Genomic DNA, 24,671 nt, shown 5'->3' with positions numbered 1-24,671 from the left:
TGCCACCTCCTAAAATTGTGGTTTCTGAGCCATTACTCTGAGTAACTTGCTCTGGTTGTATTTGCTGTGCAGCTGAAGAAACAATATTTCAGCAAGTTGTACCATTTTGGAGCAGGGAAAGTGAAACTTGTCCCAAAACCAGTCATGAACACATCCTTTGATCTGAAGGGCCTGTCCAGTGGATATTCCCTACCCAGGCCAGGTACAGAGCAGGGAGCAGGATGGGGGATCTCTTGTGCACAGCAAAGGTTTGTGCCATAAATCCAGAACTTGTGTTGCATATAATTTAGAAGCATGAGAACAACTGTCTTCTAGGGCCAGAACGTAGCTGAGAAGCTTGCTCCTGAAAATTTGCTTTTCTGCTTGGAAATGATCTTGTGGTCATGTTATATTTTTCTTATGAAAAGAGAAACTGGTCACATGGGTCAAATACAACCATTTAGGACAAACCCCTAAATGAAACTTACTGTTTGCCACATGCAAGGAGTGCTGGACCATGTAACTCTCACTGCAAGATTCACCCAGTTCACTTTCTTATAAAGTTTGTTTTCCAACCCTTGTCTTGATGGGAAATTGTTCATAGAATAGTTGCATTGTTTCACAAGCTGCTGGTTTTGGTAAGAGATCAACTGGAGGGGGATCACTTGGCTTTCTCTAAATTTTTTCAGTTGGAATTTCTAGTATGTTGATCACAGATATAATGAATAATGGGTAGGAGATAACAGAGTAAAAATTATTTTATCGCACTCTGTCTTTGAGTTGGGGTACATGGATGGACACAGTGAGGAGGAGGTGGTTTTCCATGGCCCAGCTGATGAATTCAAGTTCCTTCTACCTGGCAAAGTTCTTCCTGACACACTGAAGTCTCCAGAAGTCCTGAAAGCATCATGCACTGTGCGTGTGTACTATAAATAAACTTTTAAAAACATAATTTAAAAACACCTTTGGCAAAGCACATGTTTAACTGAAACCTGTCTGGTCAAGGTTGACTCAGTGGTGTAGGATGAAGATGGGGAAAGAGCAAGTGGGAGCACATAAATGAAACCTGCTGTCAGAGAAAAGCCACTTGTTTGTCATTTTCAGGCTGTCCAAGCTCTTGGCATGTGAGCTGTGGGAGATCCCTAGTGGCTTTCTGGATATTTGCCCTTGGCATGCATGTTTGTGAGTGATCTGAGATTTCATTAACAAAGCTGCACGAACAAAGTTAGTTAACCTGTTAGAAAAAGATCAGATGGCTGGGAATTATAGTTGATTCTCCAGTTCTAAAAATCCAAACAGCTCTGGCTGCAGGTCTCCAATCTATTAGACAAAATAATGTCAAGAAGTCCTCTTAATGAATTTTTATGTGTTCCACCCACAGTTCGTATAGCTGCATCCCTTTATTTTGAATGGACAATTCTTTTGATCTGTACAGAACCAGAGGTTTGGGGAGATGAAACTCTCTCAGGGTAAATTGCTCTGATAGTATCTGTGGAGGTATATAATCTATATAATCTGCACTGCTGCTGTCTCAAAGCAGGTCTGACTTACCTGCTTGTTTTTTAAGTTGTATGAAAACATGATGTATCTTCAAGCAAGAAAAAGAAGTCTATACTAAGGCTTCTGTAGATGGGGCATTAAGGGGTTAAAGGCATTGCCCAGTCCCAAGGAAGCCTGTTTCAAGGCAGGCATCCACTGGAATAAGGTTTTGCTGCAGACACAGGCTGATGTGCTTGCAGCAAGGATTGCAGCCTTATCAGTAAAGATAAACATGCAAAGGCTTCCAAACCCCTGTGTCCCTGCCACTTGTTTGGGATCCTTTTCCAGAGACCAAGAGAAAATAGAAGATCTTCACCAAGATAGATGCTACTTTCAAAGGGGGCAGCCAGCAGACTTTGTAGACAGAGACCATGTATTACTCTGTGGTTTGGAACAGGTACAGGAGATATTAGTTTACCTGATTCAAAATAGTACTTGAGACCTGGCAGTGTCATGTGGGGTTGGCCCTTTCCCCTCACCCATCAGTCTTTTGCAGAGTGTCCAAATGCTGAACAACTCTGAGTTTTGTTGCCCTCACTGAGTTACTTGCCATAGCTAATTTCTGCTGCCAAGTAACCTCCAGGCTTTACTATCCATTTGTTTGCCATTTCCAGCAAATACTTTGAATGTTACTTTATTTTAATCCTGGTGCTAAGAGGAGGGGAGTGGAGATAGTGTTTCTGTTAAAAATGCACAGGATCAGCTACAGAATTTTTGGGCACAGAAGAGGCCATTTGAGTTGCCTGAAAAAGCAATCACTATGGTAATATTACGTGCAATTAAGGTGTAGCCTTGAAAATAATACACTTTTCTTACTTCTCTCTCCTGTTCTGTCACAAAACACAGTAAAGCAGGAGATGCAGAAATCAAGCACCTGGCTTCTTGAGGTCAAATTCCAAAAGTCTGCATTCAGAAATGCAGAGATTATTCCAGATGGGTGAGAACTGGCACTCTTTTTCTGTCCAGGAAAGTTTGTGCCATTCTGCAGGCTCAGCCTGGGTCCCTCTGTTCTGCCACTGAGCCTGATTGACACTTACATGTGTGTGGCCTTTTTAAACAGTGGTGGACTTAAGTTTGAAAATCCAGACATTTTTGGACTGTGACAACAGTTGGTATGGTGTTTCAATGTGTATTTTATTTTTTAAAAATTATATATACTATTTTAAAAGGGAGCGTGGTAACTTACTGCAAAAATAAGAGAGGAGCACAGTTTACAGAAACAATTTAAAAGTTCTCCCAGCTGAGTGAATCTTTGAGTGTGGAAAAAGAGACTTATTTCAAAAATTTCTCTTAAACTTGCAGTGTGATAGATAAAGCTAGTTCTGAGAACGTGAAAATGTGGGCTCCATGTGCTAAAGCTATTTGAAAAGAGGTGTGAGTGAAGGGGCTGAGGTTGGTGTGAACGTCAGACTTCCTGCCTTCTGCACTTTCTGTGTCGCAGCTGTAGCACGTTCATAGTGTGGCACTTCTTTTAAAAGGGACTCTGACTAGCCCAGCATTTCAGGGAAAGACAAGCTGCAGCCAGAAATTCTGGCCCATCGCAGGATGACAAGAGGAAGAGCTTTTTTACTAGCTTGTGTTTGATCTTAGCTGCTTTTTTTCTGCTCTCAGTAGCATGCTAATGATACCTGTGGGAGGTGAAAAATGGGTGAATTCCTGCTAGGGTGCGGACAGGTTCGCAGTTTAGTTCTTGTCCTCTTCTTCCCCTCTGGTAAAAATTTTGGGGGCTGTCCCAATTACATAAAAAGGAACTTTTTCCTAGAATAATTTCTGTCCTATATCTGCTGAGGAGTCTGAATCAGAAAGGCAGTAAGCAGTTGACTCAGTTTGTTTTGTCTCCTCTCCCCGCTTCTTATGTTTGAAATTATGAGTATTTATGGGAAATGACTGGCTTGAAAGTCTAGGACAAGTCTGAGCTGCCCATAAGCCATTCCTTTTCTACAGTTCAGTTTTGCCTCGTTTATCCTAAACTTTGAAGCTGAAATGTCAAGTGCATTCTAAATCCCCTTTTGTTTCAAGCGCCAGTGTTGCCAGTTTCACATTTCTTACTCGTGATTCTCTACGTATTATGTCCTTCTGGGTATCAGAGGACCCAGCGGGGTTGGCAGGCTGCACCCTGGGTCAGAAGGACAGGGAGATGGTGAAACAGAAGAGTGCCAAACCTGGAGGCAAATACACCCCAGACGCTGCTGCTGCCCAGGGAGAGGGTCTGCAAGTCTGAGATAAGGGATGGAAGGGGATCAAGAGGGATGGGTGGGCCCCCAAAGGCGGCAGTGATCTGGATGCCAACATATCTTGCTCCAGCTTTGCAAGGAGCAGCATGCAAATGCTTCAGAGGGAGGGCTAGTTGTGGTCTGTGGTTTAGGGAGTTGACACAAATAGTCTCTGAACCCTTTTTTTATGGGCCTGCAAAGGAGTGCTCTCTCTGGGGAACTGGAGCCTGTTGTCCTTGGTGTAATCCTTTCTTGCTTAGCAGGTTCGAGGCTGTGCTCAGAGCAAGCAGCCATGGCTGGTTGACAGAAGAGGGGGGTTTAGTATCCTACACGTTTTGTGTTAGATTAGAATGGGAATGTTGGTAATTAAACTCTTGGGTCTTGGTTTCTGTTCCTAAACTACTGCTGTAAATCAGCAATTGAGTTCTGTGGCAGGCAACCTTTGACAAAATTTCTGTGCCCAAGAACCGTGTGGGCTAGGCTATTTTTAAACCTCTTTCAGTAAGTGCACTGTGTAACATTTTTGTGGACAGAAAATACAGAACAGCGTGTTGACCTTCATTGCTGATCAAACTTCAGTTGCACCCGGATATAACTGATAGCAGATCTTACCTGGATTTGCTTTCTATTGATGCATGTAGGTGGTCACATGGAGGAGAAGTGAAATATTTCCATAATATATATATATCACAGATACCTGGATGGAATAAGAAGAAATTGAGAGCGATCACTACCTAGAACTAAAATATCAGCACTCCTACCTGGCAAAGCACTGCTTACACTGATCTCCCAGCCTGCTTCCCTTCCAACTGGGAGTTCTACAGGGATGACCAGAGAGAATCTTAGTGATACTATAGAGAAGCTTGTTGGCTTAAGAGGGCATATGTACATTTTTGAACAATTTGATTGTGTACCTTCTTTGTGGGAGGATCCCTGACCCTATACAGAGAGAGACAAATGCTAATTAACTTAATTCTGGGAACAGGAGGTGGTATGACCTTTTCCAAAGTGATTCTTTTGGGCTAGAGTTTACAGGGGGGTATTTGCTAGGACTGATGCCTGGGTTTGCTATGAAAACATTATTCGTACAGAAGTGTAAAATTCCCTGGTGTGGCTGAGGAAGAAGTTAACATCCCAATCTTTCTGGTTGGGGTTCCTGGTTCCTTGTCTAAAAATTGTTGGTGTGGTGTCCAGATTTATGTTATTTGGTATCAAAACACAGTTACATTTTCTATCATATCTTTTAGCACTGAGCAGAGCAATTAGATACAAGTTATTATAAGACTGTTGTTTTGGACACCACTCACTGGGTTGTGAACACCCCACCTTCAATTAGCAACAAAGGGGAAATTAATTTCTGAGAATTATTTTTCTGAACTATCAAGGTGTTATTTATTCTAAGCATTTTCCAAATTTCAGTAAATTTTGCCAAAGGAGTGGTAAGGCCTCTTAATGCCATCTCTTTGCTGTGCTCCCTCTGAGCAGCTCAGGGACACAATGACAAGCACTGAGTGTGCCTACACCATCCGTTTTTTGTTCTTAAAACCAGCACTAAGCAATCAGTCCCAATAGCTCCAGTGTAGATAAAACCAGAGGCAGCTACAGCACTGCCTTAGCAGCAACTGCAGAGAGCAGAGCTTATGGAAATGTGCCTGAGGTGAGCAGGACAGAGGGCCACTGGTCTGACTCTGCTGAGGAAATGAAATGCAGCCCCGGACTGGAGGCAAGTTGCTGTAGACCCCCTGGCTGGCCACGTGTCAGGCTCACAAAGCATTTAGGAAGCCTGGCTGCAGAGAAGTAGGCACAAAGCTGTCCATGGTGTCTTACAGCCGGAGAAAGGTAGGAAGGCAGCTGATAAACCTGAATTTTCCTCAGGCAAAGAAATATCTTTGCTCCCTGTTGCCTTCTAATGTATTTTTAAAAACCCCAACAAGGCAACTCTCCCTCATTCCCCACTACCACCCCCAATAACAAAGAAGCACAGGCTTACTGGACCCTAAGAGAAACAAACCTAAGCGCCTCTTTGGAAAACACTGCTGAGGCCTGCGGCCATCCCGCATTCCTGAGGCGGCTGGAGCCTCCTCCCCAGCGTGCCTGCCCAGCCGGGCAGCTCCGCTCGCTCCGCGGCCGCTCTGCCGCTGCTCCCTCGCTGCACCAACATGCCCGCGCACAGCCCCCGGAGGGGCTCGCTCCTCTCCCCGCCGTGTCCGTAGCCACGTTTTGTGCTGCCCCTGCTCAGGGGAGCAGAAGTAGCACCTTCACTATGCGGCATTTTCTGCCACATTCATTCAAAGGACAGCTCCATGTCTGAAGTGCTGCCAGACTGAGCTAAGAGCACCGCGAAGCAAACAACTGCCACATCCTCATCCTGCTTCTTGTCACGGCACTGCAGTGGAGCTGGAAGTTTTTCAGCAATGTAACTAGGTAAGGGGCATTAATTTTGATGAAAATGAAGGGAAAATTCCTATTTCCCAGTTGGTTTGACCCCTATTTACAAAGATCTAGTAATGCATGTATGTAGAAGAAATATTTACATGAGTGAAAATGTGCCCTGCTAATATTAAAAGGTGCACTGTGGAATTTTGCCTAAGGATAAAATGTCATTTTAATTGAAACTGCTGTAACTTGATAGGGCATATCCACAACAGTCTTGAGGATCTACTTTAAAATACAGTTAAAGACAGAGACTACTCCCACCACTCTGTCTCTTAGAGCTACATGTCCTCTTTGATCCATCCATGGTGCTTACGATTCCTAAGAGACATGCATACTGCCAGTAGTCTGAGCTTATTAATATTTATATGATACCTTTCATCTGAAGATGTGTGCTTTGCAATTATTAATTAAAAACCATTTCACAAAACCCTAAAATTTAGCTCCATTTCATAGCTTACAAAACGAAGACCAAGATAGTTTGTGTGTCCTTTGCATGAAACAAAATGAGATTAGGAATGTGGAAGCTTGTCTGCATGGACTTCTGCTGTGCTGTACTTCTTTATCTTTCTTTTGCCAGTAACTTTGGACAAGGCAGCACAAGTTTCCTTTGACAATAAAATGCACTATGAACCTGTACTACCTAGGCAATACTGACAAGAGCAGTGAAAGGAGCCTTCTCTTTCGTTCTGGTTCTTCATACAGTACTTGCTTGCTTTTTAGAAAGCTTCTTAAAAATGCAACCTGGAAATGCTCTGTCAGCCTTGCAGACCACATGCCCAGTGAATATTTACTTGTATATGTTAAATCTTTCCCTTGCACACTGTAGTTTAGTTCCCATGGTAGAGTAGACAAAAGGGATGGTGGGTTATAATCCACACCAGACATGGGCCCGTGGGCCTTCTCCTCTCAGTCCTCCTGGTGCTTATGGAATGAAGGAGCTTGGCTCAGTGTGAGACTGATAACGGGAGGAAGGGCTTGCTATGTGATTAGACCAGTTCACTGTAAACACCTAAGTTGCACAAGTGGCTCAAACTTTGATCTTTTTTGTTGTGGAAAAGAAATCTGAGACTCTAATACCTGCCCTCAGTCACAAAAAGGGAGGTGGACATTACTCAAGCCCAGCTGTGGAAATGTGAATATAGTTAAATGTGATCAAAATGGAAAAAACACTTCTTTCTTCTTTATCCCCTGCTCCCCAGTGTACTGAGTACTTTTACCAGGGGCTCCCTACTCTGACTTGCCTAGCTCTGTGACTTCAGGCCCCAGTCTCACACCTGAAACACTCAAATCCAAATGCTCCCGAGTGCTGTCTGGGATAAGGTTTAAGCCACAGGTGTAATTAAGATTTTAATTGGTAAGCCTATTTGGTATGGGGCACACCTAGAGCATGCAACAAGCTGGGAGAAAAGTGATCAGTTTTTCAGACTGATAGGTGGTTCCTGGCATGCTCCTGCAAGGGTTAAGAAGAAGCTACAGCATTTGTGATTTAGTGTAACAACTCTCAGAACAAGGTCTTTGTGGATGCATCTGGCTGTCCTAGTGAGGTGGGCTTTGATTTTAATTACAAATCTGGTAATGGATTATCAAAATTATGGTTTTGCTGAAGTCTTGGGCACACTTTTCATAGTCCTGTCTTCATTTTCTCTCATGCCCTCCTTCCAAAATCTGCCTGTGCAAACACTGGAGCAAAAGGATAAGTCTCATAGGAATGTAGGCTGTTAACCTGTGGTATCTTTTACTATTGGCATTTAGGATTTTGATTAGATTTTTAGAGGAAAAATGTCATAGTAGGTTGTCTGGTAAAATGCTGGTGAATATTTTAAGATGCAAATGTTCATAGGCATTCAATGAGCATAAGAAAAATGGGGGATGTGAGACTTCAGTAATTCCTCACCATTCTGATTTTTTTGCACTGTGTCATAGCTTTGCTTTTACAATCATTAGAACAGCATGAGACCTTTGCTTTGCATAGCCTTGAGTTCTTGGGCAAGGATTTAAACATGGAGCATTAAGACATGTTAGTGAACATGTCCTAATTAGTCGCTTCCTTGGCTACCACAACCTCAAAGGCCACGAGCCTTACCTACTATTCCTCTCAAACACCTTCAACAATATAGTATTTTATCCTAGTCTAGACAAAGTCTTAAGGGTTATGTTGTCTAGTCAACTAATCACTCCTTTTAGTGGGAAAACTGCTTTTCCTTTAGGATTGTTTCTCTGTTTTTTCCTTCTTGCTGTGTCTTTTCTCCTCCTTCCCTCTGCATACCTTCCCTGAAGCTACTCCTGTTCCATCTGCTCTAATGGAAGCATTAACTCTTTAATTGCTGATTAGGAAAATCTTATCACGTGGGCTTTGCAACAATACAGTGGAGTGGGAGGCAAGAGGAAGGAGATGTGCGAGTTCCCAGTTCTGTATCACAAGCTGACCTGGGAGAGCATTAGTCATTCTTGACGCCATGAGGGTGTTTAACATCTCTTCAGTCTAAGGGGTACAACAGTTGAATGGGATTGGGACGTACCTGAGCCCTTGTCATCTCTTGCTGCTGAACTTGCTATTTGACCTCCAGCAAACTAGGCTGGGCCTTTCATCACTTAAGTGGATAGAGGGCAAGTACTGTAGCTAAGTGCTTTTTGATTCTTAAATGCAGAAAACATATTCATGCAAAGGACTAGTTGCTTTTCTTGTATAGTAAGAAGTACTGTGAGGTTTTGAAATCTTTTCTGTATGTTCTGCACCAAGTTGCAGAGAGTGAGATGAGAAGCTGGAGGAGATCTGCAATTCTCCAAAGGCCTTTTAGCTCAGCATTCCCAAGCAGACATATGGGGCTTTTGCCCAGATGACTTATTTCCTTGTGTGATGCAAATTCAGCTGGTGGCCCCCTTCTCTCCCCCTGGCATCTGCTATTCTAAGCATTCGCGTGGGTTATCAGCATTTCAGCTCCTCTTTGCACTTCCAGCACCCAGTTGCCACAGTGGGGTGTAGTCTGTAGTAGGATACTTGTGAAAACTCGGCAGACTCGGAGGGGGCTGTGGGCGATGTGGTAAGAAAAGGTGTGCAGGTGGACTCTGCAACCCACGTAATCAGTCTCTGCCCTGAGGGCTTTCTGTGGCTCGTTGTAATTGCCAGTTTCTCACTTGGCTTTGCAGGATTCTGAAAGTTGCATTGGAGATGGGAATTGGACCTTTTTCATTCTGTTGAAAAAAGAAAAAGGACTGAAATATTGGGATAATTGGAGAACTAATGAAATTGCCATTGTAAAAGACAAGCAAATGGCATTCTTAGCAATTAGCAAGGGAAAGCATTTCAGTCAGACTGAAATGATATTCTTAATTGTTTGGGGAATTTATTGTTAGCAGATGTTTAATTTCCATAAGCAATTAATATTGGGAAAGCTTAAAATTGTTTTTATGTTTATAAAAACCCCTTGTATTTTACTTCAGTGGTGGAGTAACCACTCACACAATGTCTTCTCAAAGACCCACCCCACAAAGACCAGAACTGGCCTTGTTGATTCTTTCAAAGAAAACATGGGTGTATGTGTAGGAGAGTGCAGAGGAGAGGGTAACTCTATGTATGGGCACAGAATGGAAATAAAAGGATAAAATACCTTTGAGGAAAGGGACGAAACATGCCAAAATACTTCTCTTGCTGTCTACCTCTATCACTAAACCTCTACTTCCTCTCCCCCAACCCCATGTCAAAAAAAAAAAAAAAAATCCATTTAGAAAACATCCTTGCAGATCACGTGGCAGCTGGCAAAGGCTGCTGCCCCTTCTGCCAGAGGCAGTTTAGGCTCTTGAAACAAAGCAAACTGGGTTGAAATTCTAGGCATTAAAAAAACTAAAGCAGCTGCCTCCCTGACATCCTGGATTGGACTCTGATTTCAGTTTCGCTTCTACTAGATCTTGGGTAATGTCATTGCTACGGTGTAACTGAAATGAGAACTGGGGCTGCTAATCTTGACATTGGGTCACCCAGTGGTAATCCATTTGTTATCTCTGTTACATTTGTGGGAGCACACACAGCCACTCCCTTTAGACTGCAGTAATTTATTTGGCCTATTTTATGTCTGATGGTCACTTGAAACTGTACCTCCTGCCTGTCAGCAGCTGTAGTTGTTTTGCTAAGTAACGATCTAAAGTGAGACTTCCTTGTGCAAATGTGTATTTTAGACACTGTCACCAGAAATCCAGTGGCTCTCCTCTCTCCCTGTCCCTCTCTCCCTGTCCCCTTCAGCTGTTTAGATTTCAGGACACATGGCTTAAATGAACGTATGCTTGGAGTTTGCAAAATGGCTTGAATGACAGGAGAAATCGGATCACACAATGAGAGTTCAGAACCCAGCCACCAATTGGTACAGCAGGAGTCTGCAGCTTTCTTACGCTCATTATTGTCTCGGCATAACATCCAGCACTGTGTGTTTCTCACGTCCCCTCAGAAAAATGGGCATGCAGTGGAAAGGAGAGGGCGGAGGAATGTCCCCCTCCCTGGAGCGGGGCCCTCAGCCTCCGCTCTCTGTGGTACCCCCGAGGCCTGCGGGGAGTGGGGTGGAGAAGGGCCTGCACACCTTATTGTGCCTTCTTTGCTTACGCTGGAGAATCTCCAGCTTATCCTGCCAGTGCAGTGACTGCATGTGGAGGAGGGGGAGAGGTTGTGTTGCAAGCTCTGAGAAAATTAGTTGTCTCTATTTTATCTTTTGCAGCTGCAGCACTTTTTTTTTTTTTCTCCCCTCATCATTCCCCCCTCCCCATGCGAGTGGTATGTCTGAACCATATCCTTCAAAACCAGTTTTCTAAGCAGATTAGATGGGCAGCAGAAACAGCTATGCAATCAGGCAAAAATGTGCACTCAAGCCTTCATTTCACGCAGTGGCCAAAGCAGTGTCTACCACCTGCATTTTTTTACTTCATTCTCTCCCTTTGCTGTTATTCTGTAGTGCTGTTGTCTGTCACTGTTGTAGACTGAAACAAAATGCTCCTTCTCATCCTTAATTATATAAAAATTAGGGAGGGGAAGGAAGTTGGGTTCCACACTAATACTCATTAATATGAAACATAGAGCATGCTCCCAAGCTGGCATGCTTCACCATACAAAGTGACATTTGCTCCCTGTGAGTGTGGGGAAGGGTAGGGTAATCTGGGGATTACCCTCAGGTCCTCTAAAACCAATCCTCTCCTGACCAGTCTGGAAAACCAGTGTCTCAGTTTACTGCTCCTTTGAATTCAGTATACTGCCCTGGACTGACACTGCAAGTGAATTTGGTCTCTTGGTACCCCATATCTTTCAGTGCTCCCTATCAGCCTTGTTGCATGCTAGGAATCTGACAATAATGGTCTTCACCTGCTTTGAGATATCATAGGAACTCTTAAGCAATGGAATTGGTTTCATGTCCGGTCTCTTATAGGAGCCGTATTTGGGACTAAGCTCTCCAGACAAGTTTGGAAACCTTATGTCTTGTTCAGTGTGGGTGGAAAATAGGGATTGGTTAGTGGGCTGAGTGGCAGACCTGAAGAAGACAGAATTGAGTAAGGCTTGGCTGTCTTCCAAGAGAGGAAACAGAGCAAAGTGTCCCAGGAGCCAATTGTTGCTCCTCTAGAGGAGAGGCAGGAACCCAGAGAAGATGATCAAGTAATGTTTCTTACTGTGAGTCTGGAGAAGCAGGGAAGAGAAGTTGTATGACAAAAGTAGAAAAGAGAAAGTAGGGGTTGAGGTTGAAGGTGGGGGAAGAGAGGAGAGAAAATAAACCTTTTATTTTCTATAGAGGGTATGAAGAAAGAAAGAAAGAGAAACTGAACTGAAAACTTTGGTGTGCTTTGTAGGGTAAGAAAGAATTTACTATATGCCCAGACAGAGAAAATTTGATTTGAAATACTGGTAGAAAACTGTGCTTTTTAACATTTTGGCATAATGCACTTAATTATCTTCTGCTGATCTATCAAAAGACAAGAGTTAAAACTTGCAAACAAGAGAGACTCAATCTTGCTGGCAAAAAGGGGGTGAAAAAGTGGGCGGAAAGCTGGTTGAATGTGTCAACCACAAAAGCAGTGAGATACAGTCGTAGAGAATTCAGGTTTTAAAACACAAGGAAATTGTGCAGAGATATTTCTCACACTGACTCGTAAATAGCATCTTTGGGTGTGCAGCACTGCCAAATTTACCCTTGTTACAGGGGCAACTTACAGTAAGTTCCCACCATAGTCCTACACCATCTGTTTGAATTACTTAGAGGAAAGGTTTGTCTTCTTATTCCCCTTCTATTAGATGTGACAGATTAATGTCTTTGAGGGCAGATCACTGTTAGGCTAAATCTTTCTCTGATTATGATTCCTTATAACTATAAAACAGTCACAAGGTTATGGGTTTTAAAAAGAGAGGTTTATTGCAATTCCTAACACTGAAACTACAGGCTAAGTGTCTCTCCTTTTCTTTTTTTTTTTTTCAAGAGCAAATCAAATCCATCCATACAGACACACACTCTGCCTTCTCTCAAATATATAGACCCGGGGGAAGAACACACACTACAAGAGCTTCATTATAGAGTCTACAGGAAAACTACTGAAATAGCTTTTTGTGAATGCATACTAATCTTCCCTCCAAGTCCTCTCCACTTGTTTTAAGAACTGTTTGCTGAGCATGAGTTGGTGGCACCCAAACATTTGGGGTAGAACCCAGAGCCTTCAGCAGGTCCACCAGTGGTTGTTTCTACCAACTGCTCATAAAAGCTGTGCCTGTGCCTTGGCTTGAAGCAGCAGGGTGAACAGGTCAGACATCTGTTGTGAGCTCCCTGGCTCAATACTTGTCAGACTCTAAACTTGTCATTAAACTCAGCTGATGAACTAAATCCCACAGTCCTTAGCTCATGCCAGGAGCTGTGCAGGAGGCAGAAGGGTGCTGATATTGCTATAATTTAAGTTCCCTGCTGAGGAAATTTCTGCAGGAGTGAGATTTGTTCATGGTATTATTTTTAAGCCAGCTTGTAAGATTGCTGCTGTGGTCAGTAGGAGATTGCTCTGAATTTTCTTTGGAGTGGCTTTTAAAGGGAACAGCATAGTGTCTTTAAAATGGAAACCTTGTTTTTCTCCTAGAAAAGCACAGTGCTAGATTTCTGATCTCCTGTATAATTAATTTGCTTTTACCAGAAGTGTTACATTGACCTGTCTATGCTGCCTGAATGGGAATACCTCTTTGTTTTGCTTTTCTCTAACTGATCTAAAAGGCTTCACTTGGGATTGGTTCAAAACATTGCATTGGATTCCAGGTCATCCTTGACTGCTCAGAGAGCTGTTGACTGAAGTCCCTATTCTGCTGGACTCCAAGGGCCCTGGCCTTCCCATATGGCAGCACAGGTCTCCCAGGGACCATGCTGTGCCACAGGAGACCTCAGTGTGTGCTTTGGGAACTGCCTTCCAGCACGGGAGTCTCCTCCAGAAGTGGGGCCAGGGTAACCAGGCTGCCAAGCTGAAGTGACTGGGGCAGTGCAACACTGTGGGAAGAAAAGCAGCTCAGCATTATACTGACTCAGAACAAAATTTCTCAGGTCAGGTCACCAAACCAAAATGAACTAACTGTGGTTTCAGTAATGCAAAATATTCCATTTCAAATGACACAAAATGCACTGGTGTTCACAAATAGGTTTCTTTTTTTTTGTTTCTTTTTAAACTTGTGAACTTCCATTCTACATAGTCTTTAATTTCAGTTTTTCTGCCCGAATTGGGATGAGAGCAAATGTTGAAATACTGGAATTTCTTCCTTTCTGGGGAGGAGGCAGCTGGTGAGTAAGAGCAACCAGTTTCTGGGACAGCTGACTCTGAAGCCCTGTACACTGGAGCAGAGCAGGCGATGGAGGGGCAGATAGGCCATGGAGGGGAGGGAACACACTGGCAGGAGGGAAGTAGGAGACAGGAATGAGAAACAGCAATGAGGGCTAGAACAGAAGATGAGGAGGAGAGAGCAGAAGTTTCTGCTTGGCTCCCTGGGCTGTAAAACAGCTCTGTCTGTGCTATTACACTGCTGGTCGTGCCTGGCTCAGCACCCTGTGCTTGGCTGAGTGTCCAGCAGATATGTGGGAAGGTGCCACAAGAGCTCCTGTCCCAGAGCACAGGAGGAACTCCTTGGAGAGGTCAGGGCCTGGGTGAGGTAGAGCTGGGGGTCACAGCAGTGCATGGCCAGGCACTGCTGCAGGGTTTCACTTCTGCTTGCAGAACAGTTGAATCCTTCTGTGCAAATGGAATGGGGTGAATGCAGGACCAAAAGCTGAGCACTTCTGAGTTCTCATCCCGGCTCTGAGCAAGGCACTGCAGCCCTTGAGAGTCACAGATTCTCTGCCACTGAGTCTTTTTCTGCAAAGCAGAAAGCAATACTCTTCTCTGGTGGGACTAGGAAGGACACTAGTGACTGTTCCTGACACTGCAGAGTGTTTATTATTTAGCAAGTTTCTTGACTTTTAAAAATAAACCAAATTGATACACTCCATCCATCAGCAGTGCCCTCGAGGAATGAGTAGCTAATTAGAGAGCAGGACTTGTGAAAAGACAAACCTGGGTTATGCACAGAACAGGTTTCTCCAGTATTTATTGCCCACGTTACTGGCCAAGCTTCCTTGTAAGTAATAGTCAAATAATCGGCCTGGGTCCTTTTGTGAATGGCTTGAGTCTGTGTGGTCCCTCCTTTGTTAGAGCAACTCATGGCTTCTGAAAGCTTCTGCACCCCCTGTTCTGAACAGCAGAGCCTGGTGGCACCAGCTGCTTCTGCCTGGAACAAACATTTGCATGTGGCATAAAAAGAAAAAAGCTAGTTTCAAAATGTATTTTCTTTTCTTTATGCCCTCATTTTTTAGCCCTAGCTCAAACTCTGGAAATATTTAAAAGATTAATATATTTAGCTTTTGCTACAAGCATCTTTTAAACAAGTAAAGCTTAAAGAGGAAAGAGAAATCTTTCAGAAATAAAACAGCAGCCAGTGTTTGGAAATATTTTAACAATAGACCATATGGGAGTCCCAAACTATTAAGCTTTATTATTCAGAAGGCGGAAAATGTGGTTTGATATTCAATTGATATACAGCATAAATGAGAGCCGCAGACTCGGCTCCCTTGAGCTGGGATTCAGATGTTCTCTTGAATATAATAACCAATGCTTTGGCCTAGTTCCACAGAATGCATCCAGCCTGCTGATCACAAGCCAAGAAACTGTAGGCTTTTTTTCCCCTTCCCCTCTCTTCTCCAAACTACTTTCCTCTCCTGCCAGCATGAGCTTTTGGCCTGAATATAAATCTCCTGATACTGGATGTGTATAGAAAGTGGGGAGGATGCTAATGGTGCACAGCAGTGGAGCTGTGTGTGTGCATGTGTGTGTTTGTTTTTCTTCTGCTTTCATGATAAGGTTTTCCCCTCGCAGTGTGCTCTCAAGGGATTACATTGGTCATCCCAGGTGGGAGCTTCTTTGTTCATGCTTCACTGTTTGTTTCTTAGTGCTGTGGGAGCAGGTGAATATCTTTTGGGGTTACTGTGAAGTGGTGCCAGAGACCATGAGAGCGTGGATTTATTGGAGGGAGAAACTGGAAGTGGTTTCTGTTTCTTTCAGCTTTTTTTTTTTTTTGTTGTTGTTTTTCCCTGGTTTGATTAGCATATATTTATATTTTCTCTTATCCCTTTCTATCATGTCTCTCTTAACTTTCTCTCCTATGGGGAAAAGAACCCATAAGAGCTGCTTAAAAAATATTATGTATTGTGCTGGTTTTGCACACATGTACCACACGTACATGGACTAAGATTGCCTGTATGCAAAAGAATGCTGAAAGATTGATACTGTGATCAAGTTATGGCAGGCTGGATCATCTATTTTTTGCTACAGGATCCTTTTGGTACTGACATCCTCAGCTGTGTTGAGTCCTATCTTTTCTATCCTCTCAGGATCTCTGTGGTTTGTGATTTTCCCTGAGTAGGCAGGAGACACCAGCATTAAGGTATCTTGCATTTTTCTCTAGAAGTATGGTGAGCCCAAGAAAAAAAGACTCCCACTTTACATGTGAGTCCAGGAATGCCTCTCATGTAGAACACTGGAGAGAATATAAATTATGCATTATGAATATGAAGTTTAGTTTTGGCTTCTGTCTTTTCTCCATTTCTCTTTTCAGTTGTTCATGATAGCTTAAATTTTCCGTATTTTTGTCTCAACCCACACTCAAATTTTTTCCTTTGGGGAAAACTGGAGCAAAATCAATTTTAGTGCAATTTTTCAAGACTCCTTGACTTGCGCTTACATCTGTTTGGTATGGGGGAGTGGAATTTTATCATAAAACGTTTGATTTATTTAATGTATTCAATAAGCATCAAAGATGTGCCAGGTACTTTCTCAGCCCTTTTGGATGAGAAATCTTGCAAGCTAAGAACTTAACAAACAAAGAAGTTCCAGAACTATTTCCCTGCTGTTAAGATCTCCATGTATCTAAGGAATAAACCAAGTTTGAACAAAGCATATCCTAAGACTCATAAAGTACAAAATGTCACAGGCATTACTGATGAGATCTGTGATTGAAATAACTATTTTTAAACATATTTCCTGATCCTGTTATCTGGCCAACTTAAACTCACTTGAGATGTACCCATGTGGCAGCTCTACTTTCACAGAATTCACAGAATGACTAGGTTGGAAGAGACCTTAAAAGTTATCGACAAACCCATGCCATAAATTCATTCATTCCTTGCAACTGTGAGTCTGTTTCTGTTGGTGAAGCTGCTGTTACTGGTCTGTGATGCTGCACCAAGGGCTCATGTAAACAGGGTCATTGATTGAGACCAAGGTAAGTTACAAATTGAAAGGAGGAGCTATTCTCAGTTAACTTCATCATCTTAATGAAGAGGCAATTTGGAGTAGTTAATAAGGAATAGCTGTTCTGGAATAATCCCTTTTTAAGACAAACCCTCACTGTTTCTATAATTGCATTCCAGGAAGCTATTCTGTTCTGAATCAGCATGGGATAGAGTGCCTAGAAGACGTTCAGACCAAGCACAGCTAGCGGTGAGTGGGCAATACACACCGGGATGCCCTATTGCAGCCACTCCAAGTGAGCAGAATAGCTTAACTGGTTGTCTGTACATCTCTCTAAAAGGCAACTGAAAGCAAACATGAAAATCATGGTAGAGAGGCCTCTGTCTTAGCAGGGATGAAGTCTGAGCTGTCTGTTACTGTCTGAGCATTAGCCTGGTGTTACGGACAGAATGCGTGTCTCAACCCGTAACTGATCACAACTTGATTAAATGTTGGGGTGTGGAAAGGACTTGTGTGCTTTTTCCCAATGTGTATATTTACATCATTATGTGGGAGCAATCAATTTATCAAACCCATCTGATTATTCAATAGTGGGGAAAGACAATTGGTTGGAAGAAAATGTATGTTGTTTTTAAGGTGGATAGAAAATTGTTTTAAAATAAATTCACACAATCCCTTTCTTTTGAGGAGAACAAACTAATCAGGGTAAGGGAAATCCAGTAATTTATAATTGCTAATAATTTAAAATGCAATGAAAACTTTCCTGCAGCATAAAATTTTGTTCTTGTCCTTGCCAAGGAGGATGGGCTGGAGCAGAGGTGGTGCTCTTGTTCTTCAGTACATTGTAGTTGTGATATAGCTGTTGCTAATTCATAGTTCTCTTGACTTTTGGAATTCCTCCATTCCCTTAAAAGGGAAGGTGGCAGCCTGGAGTGGAGAAGCTCCAACTGCAGCCCTCTGGATGTTAATCCACCCAACTTTCTTAAGCCTCCTACTTAAATCATTATCTTAATGAATCACTATTGCTGCTGTCTTCAGTGCTACACAGGAACATGCAAATTTTAAACAGCCTGGGGGAAAGCCCTTTTTGTCTGTAAAGTGCTCTGATACTTGCATTTAGATGTTACCATGATAGGTACCTTGGATACTACTTTCTGCCTAAGATAGATCCTGGGATGTAGCTCTCCCCAGGGCCTGCTGGGCAGCTCTGGGCTCCCCCAGAAGGGATGGATGTGATGATTCTGCTACTGACTGGGAGCAGCAGCTTGAGCTCAGGTGGTTGAAGCCAGATCACTCCACCATTGTCCTTCAGCTGAGGGCCTCTTGCCTGTGCTTTTCTATAGCTGCAGAATGACAAGGAGATAAGAGGGACCCCCATCCTCACTCCCCTTAGCTCTGAAATTGCCATTTTCACTGCAGGCAAGTTTCTTCATCTCTACACTTGAATTTTTTTCACAGCTAAAATAAGCCATGCAAGTGTTCATGGATCAACTAAATTTTCTCCCAAGTAGGTATCAAGGAATTTGATACAATAGGAAGATTACCAGCTTGCTAGAGAAACATTTGTTTAAGGAAGAACTGAACACAGCAAAACCACAGTGAAGCAAATTGTCTCCAAGACTTTTAACATTATGTTGTCCAAATTTTAACTTGGTGATTCTATTTGGCTACACACTGATCTCTGCTCACTTGAGCTCTCCAAGCTGATCACTTGAGAAATCTTTATTTGTAAATGGTGGATATGGAAAGAGAGCCATCTATAGCTGTTTCAGATGGCAAGTCTTTGTGGTTATTTACAACATGTATTGAAAGATTTGGTTATTTTATTCATTAAACCAAGAGCTGGAGATGCTGTTTCATACAAATGTCATAGATGATAAGAAGTACCCTTCTCAAATTGCAGTAAATTTATCCATCGTCCCTTTTCTGAGGCTTAGAAGTAGAGTCCTTTCCTTTCCTTTACTATGGGTGACTTTTCCTCGCTACTAGTAGTTCTGCTTCTGGAGCAGGATAAATGTGGAAGATACCAGGTGAACAGATATCCTTTAGTTTCAACTAGGAGAGGGTCTTATTAACAGAACTTAAGCTTAAATGCATTTTCTGTGATAACATTATCAGTTGTCAATTCCTGTTGGGAGAGTTATGCCCACAAGAGGCCAGAACATTTATCTCAAGGAGGGCATCCTCATTCCCTCATTCTTCTCAGTCAGATATTCTATGACACAAGTTCAACAACTGGAGCTGGATACATTCTTCTTAGTATCTTCTCAGTTGGTTACCAAAGAAAGGAAATGTGAACAAACAGTACATGCTGACTTTTTGTAGCTCAAAGCCTTGACAGGTGTCCCAGGTGTAAGGCAGGAGATATGATCTGCTTCCTCACCTGTTTGTGTACTCCTTCCTGGAGAACAGCAAATAACTAGTTCTGTGACTCAAGTGACTAAAATTTTTTTCCCTGCTTGGTGTAGCTCTGAACAGACTGCCACTTTCTTGTAATAGTGTTTAAGGCACTCTTTACAAACTGCTTTACAGTGATAACTTTTCTGCTTAATGTGAGCAGGCTGTTGTGTTCTCTGTGTTCAAGCTTCTGGCTGTTTCTGATCCCTCATGGGATGGCAGCATTTTCTAGTACAGGAGGTTAATTAACTGAGGAACTATCTCTCAGATTCAGCACCATGGGAAGTGTCAGAGTAGGGATTTCAGAAGAAATACCAGAAGGGAGCTGTACATGTGTGTATAAATGTGTGTGTGTTGTGCATATATTTTCAAGGAGAAAATAGAGTTGACTGACATTTGAAGCTGAGTGCAAAACTTAAACACAACTTTTTCTCATTCCAGTCTTGGAAAGTCATGGTGATGGATGTGGGCAGGTCTCTGGCTGATTTTCTGAATTGCCTTTATATCAGAACTCCGACAAGGGATTTGATGCAATTTCTCATCCTATTGAGTAAAAGGATGTTCTATCCCACATTGTTTCCTTAGGAAACTGAAGGAAAGGTATTCTTCTTCACAGATTGTAACACACCCAGTGTATTTTGCAGACACTGTGTGCAAAATATTCAGTCAATGAGATATCCAAAAGGAATGTTTCAATATGCCTTCAGCTTTTGCACACTGTCTTATGCTCGTGGGTAGTTGTAGATTTTTGTCAATGTACAAAGGTTATTTCTACAGTTACCTCATTCAAATTCAGAGGTTTGTAACTATGGAAGTAAAATGTGTCTCTGCTGTTATTTTGTTAATGTGTCTTGAGCTACTTTTGTTAACTGTGTGTTCATAAGAGTCTGTTTGCTCTAATTACCTGTTGGTTTTCTGGTCGGGTATGCTGAGATTTATATTTCAGTTTATAATTTTGGTTTTTGTTATTTTTCTCCTGATGTTTTACTTACAACTGTCTGCCAGAAATTCTGAAATTGTGGTCAAACAAACTGCTCTGATGTTTCCTCCCAGTGTTTGCTAATTCAGCAGCACTTGAGCTGCTTATAAGAAGCACAAAGAAACTGCAGCTGAGGACTGTGAATGGCAATGCTGTGTGAACAAGTGATGCCCATAGCACTACACAGGTAGAGGGATTTTAATCTGCAAGCATATCTGTCATTAATTTTAAGGCCTTTAGGAACCGTGCTCTCTGCTAAGAGAGGGGAGATAAGCCAAGCAATTATGTGGAGCAACTCTGTTTGGTGAAGCACATCTTTTGGGATTAGCAGGGGCTCATGAGGCAGGGTAGCGATTTGTGCATTGCACTGCCAAGTCCGACTGATCCTTCAGGACAGTCACTGTTATGTGGGGCCTCCTGAGAAATGTCTTAAGACTGGGATATTGGCTGGGACAAGACTGAGAAAGTTTCCTTGGTTTGTCAGTATAGCTTTTAATGCAGCAATGCTCCTCTCTGCTTGCTGGAGAGAACCATGTCCTTTGTGCTTCTCTGCTTTGTGGACTTTCTTGCTGGGTGTACACGTGAAAGAAAGTAGTCATGAGCTTTGAGTGACTGCAAACTGCTGTACTTTTGGGAAGACTTTGAAAAATAGCAGGAATTTGAAAGCTGAGATTTTGACTGACTTGAATTGGGTAAAAATTTTGAGAGAACTCTGGCAGTAGTTGTTGGGACAAGAGAAATGTCACCTGTTACCTCAGCAGACTTCTTATGAGCACTCTGAAGTGAGTCCCCAGAAAGTTCTTGCGGAGATACGAATGGGCAGCTGGGAGGAAATGCTGTACTCATGAAGAAACAACAAACTGGTAACCGAACAGAAGCGATCAGTGTGCTGCTGGGTAAATCCGTAGTGTGCCAGTGTCTCAGGCGCTGTGCAGTTCTTATCACCACCTTCAAAGGTAGTGGAGGGCTGGGGAAGGTTCAGAGAAAAGTCAGTCCCTGTGATTTCTCTTTGCCATAGAGAAGAGATGACTTTTTACAGAAATACAGATGCGTTATATTGTTGTGAATGGAAAGGGGAGTAGGGAGTGATCCTTCACAGTTCCTGTGTTTGCTAAATTGATTCAAAGCAGGCAAAGAGGAGGCACTCTGTCAAGCAGCAGTTACCACATGAAACTCATTGCCACAGGGTGTTATGGATAGCAGAAGTCTAAACAGATTGAAAAATCGATGAAGGACAGATAAGTTCTTATTAAAACTGATGGCCTGGATGCAACCTCTGGACCAGGAGATCTTTAACAATTGCACGGGGTGTAAGAAGGGAAAAGACTGTCTGTATTCTATGTCATTGCTTTTCCTCCCTCTCTGCTGTCCCTCACTTTTTTTTTTTTTTTTTTTTTTTCTTTTTGGCCCTATTCTGGCTATTGCTGAAGAGTAGAGAGAGATAGACCTTTGCTCTTCTAACTTGGCTCTTTTTATAGGTCAAAACTAGAAAGGAAACCACTACCCTGCAGTGTAGGGAACTAGTTTTGCCTTTCAGCCTACAGGTAATGTAAAGCACACTGAAATTAAGAGATCAGGAGTCAAATGCCTAAAAATGTGTTATAAAATGCCTCTGTAGCTGCCATCTTTTTTTAAAATTCTGAGTTAACAGGAAGCTGAGCTTTTTAATGAAGTGCAAATAACTACACTGTTTCCAGTTACTTTTTGCACTTTCTCCTCTCAGTGCTACAGTCACTGATAATGCACCTAATGACTTGGGCATTTTTAACTCATCTAGCAGTGACACCTTGGGTTGGAAGCTGAGGATGGCCACCCTCCACAGAAAGGACTGGGAGGAAGCAGAAAGTTGGGAAGGTGGCTGAAGAGAAGATAATAAAATCCTTTGTATATGCACGAAAACAGGAAAATATAACACAGAAGAGGGCTTGTAGCTGTGACTGCAGTAGCAACAGTCGTTTGATATTTGGGAGGTGAAAGAATCAGTTTTACATTTTGCTAGACGACTGTACTGTAATACAGCAGTGCCTCCTGGCAGGGAGAGCAACGTAATGTAAAGCAATACGGCGTGGAAGAGCAGTTGGAGAGCTGTCAGAAGCTGAGTAGCTTGGAATGCTTCCACGAGAAGCTGGGAGCAGCGAGCTGAGCGCTGCAGCGTGGCATTCCCCTGCCCGGGAGGAGAGCGGCTGCAGCGCAGGCGTCACTCGCCACCTTCCAGCACGGCTCCTCTCTCTGGAGGAGGCTTTTCGAGGCAAAATAGCAAGAGCTCCTTTCTTCTCTTGGGAGATTTCTCTTCCAGCTCACATTCCAGGCAGTCCTGGGGCAAATGAGTTTGTACCTGTCAGCTGTCATCACCTGCCACATAGGAGTACTTCAGGGCACAAGGCTGCCAGAGGGGTAGCAAAGGCTCTCCAGCGTGGGGTGCTGGATCTCTGGATCTGATGGGGTGAACAAGGAGGATTTTTTTTTTTTTTTTTTAAATGCTTGTGTTTCAAGAGGGCTTTGGTGCAGGGCATTGGCTTTTATTCCAGTTTTTAGATTTTGGATATACTTAGTAGTCTTACTTGTGGTTTTTACCTCCCCTCTCTCCTTGCCCCCAGCATTTTCCTTCCCTTCAAGTCCTCTGCCTTACTCTGTGCATTGCTACTATAAATTGCTTGGTATGAAGGGTCCTGTTTCTTACTTGAAGCCTCTGGATGCTATTAAGTAATTGGTGGAAAAGCTTTTTTAAACATCACAATCCTATGCTATTTTTTAAATAGCCCTTTGAGGTGGCTGAAATGCTACTGAAAGACTACTTTCCTTTAATACCGGACAAGGAACTTCATTAGGGAAGGGAAATAGTGTTCTTACTAGACTATTTCCAAGTTATAAGTCATCTTTCTTTTAAAGAAGGGATGTGCAGTTTTATTCCCCCTGGTTGCTTCTCCTGCTACACCAGCAAAATCACTGTTTATAGCAAGGAGCAAAGGTTTTTTGGTTTTATTCCTTCAGTGCATCCAGACTTAGTTTTGTCAAAAATCCATAAGAATGGAACGATGCATTCTGTGCATCTGCTCTCTAGCCACAACTTGAAACCAGCAATGCTGGTGAATTATCCTGGGAGATTCTCAGTGTCCAAGCTGCACACATGACAGTGGTCCAGCATGATGCAGGACCAGGGCACCGTGTCCAATACAGCACTACGTCTGCTTTACCACCTGAGCCAGATTACTGGATGATGAACATGTGGCCATGGGTGAGCTTGAACAGCATCTTCCACCATACAGTTGATAAAAGGAAAGATTTAATTTCAGATTTCCTAAGCTTGATAGGTCTGTGAATTATTGTAAATGGAAGTGCAATCTTGGGAAAGAGTAAACAAATAAGGAACTTAGTCCAGAAGTAGTTTGAGTAATATAATGGATTATGAAGGCAAAAATGAATCTCAAAGTAGCATGGGAGGGTTCCATGAAAGCCTGTTTCTTTTGCACTTTGCATATAATATTGTATTTGATCAGGTGAAGATCTGTCTTCTGTTTCTCTGTCATCTTCCTGATGGCAAATTAAGCTTATTATTTTGGCATGTGTATTAAGGTTTTTCTTGGAAATAAGAATTTTCTCTAATATAAATTACTAAACAAAATGTGGACAGAAGCAATCACAGCCTCTCAGTACACAGGCCAATAAAAATGAAGCAGAATGTGTATGGTAGGAAATGGATGCATCACCTCTTACTTCTGTTGGTTTTAGTGGTCTCTGATGTCAGTTTGTGGGATATTGCACAAAAGTCAAATGCACTGTAGATGTAACAATTAAAAGCTACTGAATTGAACAATCTTTTTAATAACTAGGAAGAGAAACTTTAAAATACAATGGCTGCCTTAAGCAATTTTCATAGATCTTAATGAGCTTAGATCTGTCTTTATTTGGGCACTGCTTGTGTTCTGCCAAAGGTTTAAGACAGAATGCTCAATTGCAGAAAGTCTGTTCCTGTACATGAGGAGCAAGAGTTTATTCTGCCTTTGCAAGGCAACCTTCAGGCTGTTTTTTGTAGATTTAAAAAAAATTTTTCTCAGTAAAATATTTCAGTTGAGAAAATAAGGAAAGCTTAAGAAATTCAGGATGCTTGTTCTCCTTGTCTGAGCTGGTGGATAAGAACTAGATCTAATGGGAGGCCAACATCTGGTAGCTCTAGATTTTGAAGGACAAGGCAATGTGAATTCAGTTTTAAGTCATCAGCTACAGCTTACTTTTCTTTATGAAAGAGTTTGTTTTAAATATTAAACATGTTTGGACTTAAGTGCTTAATATGGTAGATACAAGAATGAAGTAAAAAATTCTCAATGGATCATACTTTTTTAATTTTCAGGCATTATGAT

The 24,671-nt window shown here is 42.4% G+C and overlaps 1 protein-coding gene across 4 annotated transcripts in view; it reads left to right on the top strand.

The window, feature by feature from the left end:
- The window catches only part of HIC2 (HIC ZBTB transcriptional repressor 2), a 71,128-nt gene that overhangs the window by 22,787 nt on the left and 23,670 nt on the right, over positions 1 to 24,671 (top strand). For 2 of the 4 annotated variants that reach the window (XM_077787306.1, XM_021550000.3), the window contains exon 2: positions 17,117 to 17,186. The exons of the other annotated variants lie outside the window; for them this stretch is intronic. The gene's annotated coding sequence lies outside the window, so the exon portion shown is untranslated. The remainder of the gene's footprint in view (positions 1 to 17,116; positions 17,187 to 24,671) is intronic. 4 annotated transcript variants of the gene reach the window in all.

This window comes from Lonchura striata, chromosome 18, assembly GCF_046129695.1.
Source record: "Lonchura striata isolate bLonStr1 chromosome 18, bLonStr1.mat, whole genome shotgun sequence".
Classification (NCBI taxonomy): Eukaryota; Metazoa; Chordata; class Aves; order Passeriformes; family Estrildidae; genus Lonchura; species Lonchura striata.
Note: the sequence above shows the minus strand (reverse complement) of the source record. Positions and strands in the feature narration are given on the sequence as shown.